Here is a 2,470-nt window from a genome sequence, read left to right on the forward strand (position 1 = left end):
GGGTACGGTCCCCAGACCTTCCTTCCGACGTACCTCTGGGCGCGGTCACGAGGCCTTCCTTCCGAGGTACATCTGTGTACAGTCACCAGGCATTCCTTCTAAGTTATCTCTGGGTAAAGTCCCCAGGCCTTCCTTCTGCGGCACCTCTGAGTACAGTCACCAGAACTTTCTTCCGAGGTGCGTCTGGGTACACTCACCAGGCCTTCCTTCCGAGGAACCTCTCGGTGCAGTCACCAGGCCTTCCTTCCGAGGTAACTCTGGGTACAGTCACAAGACCTTCCCTCCGAGGTACCTCTGAGTACACTCACCAGGACTTTCTTCCGAGGTACGTCTGGCTACTGTCACCAGGCATTCCTTCTGCGGTACCTCGGAGTACAGTCACCAGGCCTTCCTTCCCAGGTACCTCTGAGTGCTGTCACCAAGCCTTCCTTCCGAGGTATCTCTGGGTACGCTCAACAGGCCTTCCTTCCGATGTACCTCTGGGTACAATCCCCAGGCCTTCCTTCCGAGGTACCTGTGGGTACAGTCACCAGGCATTCCTTCCGAAGTACCTCTGGGTATAGTCACCATGCCTTTCTTCTGAGGTGCTTCTTGGTACAGTCACCAGGTCTTTCTTCTGAAATATCGCCGGGTACAGTCACCAGCTGTTCCTTCCGAGGTATCTCTGTGTACAGTCACCAGGCATTCCTTAAGAGGGAACTCTGGGTACAATCACCAGGTTTTCATTCTGAGGTACCGCTGGGTACAGTCACCAGGCCTTCCATCTGAGGTTCCTGTGGGTACACCCACCAGGCCTTCCTTCTCAGGTAACTCTGGGTACAGTAACCAGGCCTTCCTTCCGTGGCCACTCTTAATACAGTCACCAGGCCTTTCTTCAGAGATACGTCTGGGTATAGTTACCAGGCCTTCCTTCCGAGGTACTTCTGGGTACAGTCACCAGGCCTTTCTTCCAAGGTACGTCTGGGTACGGTCACCAGGCCTTCCTTCCGAGGTACCTCTGGGAATGGTCACCAGGCCTTCCTTCCGATGTACCTCTGGGTATAGTCCCCAGGCCTTCCTTCCGAGGTACCTCTGAGTACAGTCATCAGGCTTTGTTTCCGAAGTACCTCTGGGTAGAGTCACCAGGCCTTCCTTCTAAAGTACCTCTGGGTAGACTCACCAGGCCATCCTTCTGAGGTACCTCTGCGTACAGTCACCAGGCTTTCCTTCTGAGATACCTTTGGGTACAGTCACCAGGCGTTCCTTCAGAGGTACCTCTGGGTACAGTCAAAGGCCTTCCTTCTCAGGTACCTCTGGGTACAGTCACCCGGCCTTCTTTCTCAGTTCCCTCTGGGTACAGTCACCAGGCCTTTCTTCCGAGGTCCCTTTGGGTACAGTCACCAGGCCTTTCTTAGGAGGTACCTCCGGGTACAGTCACCCGGGATTATTTCTGAGGTCCCTCTAGGTACAGTCACCAGGCTTTTCTTCCGATCTACCTCTGGGTACAGTCACCAGACCTTCCCTCTGAGGTACCTTTGGATACAGTCACCAGCCCTTGTTTCCGAGGTAAGTCTGTGTACCCTCACCAGACCTTTCTTACGAGGTACCTGCGGGTACAGTCACCAGGTTTTCCTTCTGAGGTACCTATGGGTAGAGTCAACAGGCTTTCCTTCAGAGGTATCTCTGGGTACAGTCACACGGCCTTCTTTCTGAGGTCCCTCTGGGAACAGTCTCTAGGCCTTTCTTCTGAGGTACCTCTGGGTACAGTCACCAGGCCTTTCTCACGAGGTACCTCTGGGTACAGTCACCAGGCATTCCTTCAGAGTTAGCTCTGGGTACAGTGACCAGGCCTTCCTTCCGAGGTACCTCTGGGTACAGTCATCATGCCTTCCTTCTGAGGTACCACTGGGTACAGTCACGAGGTTTTTCTTCTGGGGTACCTCTGAGTACAGTCACCAGGCCTTTCTTCGGAGGTACGTCTGGGTAGTCACCAGGCCTTTCTTCCAAGGTACCTCTGGGTAGAGTCACCAGGCCTTCCTTCCGTGGTGCCTCTGTGTACAGTCACCCGGCCTTCCTTCTGAGGTACCTCTGTGTAGAGTCACCAGGTCTTGCTTCTGAGATACCTCTGGGTACAGTCACCGGGCCTTCCTTCTACGGTACCTCGGAGTACTGTCACCAGGCCTTCCTTCCCAGGTACTTCCAAGTACCGTCACCAAGCATTTGTTTCGAGGTAACTCTGGGTACAGTCACTAGGCCTTCCTTCCGAGGTACCTCTGGGTACAGTCACCAGGACTTTCTTCTGAGGTTCTTCTGTGTACAGTCGCCAGGCTTTCCTTCCGAGCTACCCCTGGGTACAGTCACCAGGCCTTCCTTCTGAGGTATCTCTGACTACAGTCACCAGGCCTTTCTTCCGAGGTACGTCTGGGTACAGTCTCCAGGCCTTCCTTCCGAAGTACCTGTGGGTACAGTCATCAGGACTAGTTTCCGAGGT

Source organism: Loxodonta africana, unplaced genomic scaffold, assembly GCF_030014295.1.
Source record: "Loxodonta africana isolate mLoxAfr1 unplaced genomic scaffold, mLoxAfr1.hap2 scaffold_51, whole genome shotgun sequence".
Lineage (NCBI taxonomy): Eukaryota > Metazoa > Chordata > Mammalia > Proboscidea > Elephantidae > Loxodonta > Loxodonta africana.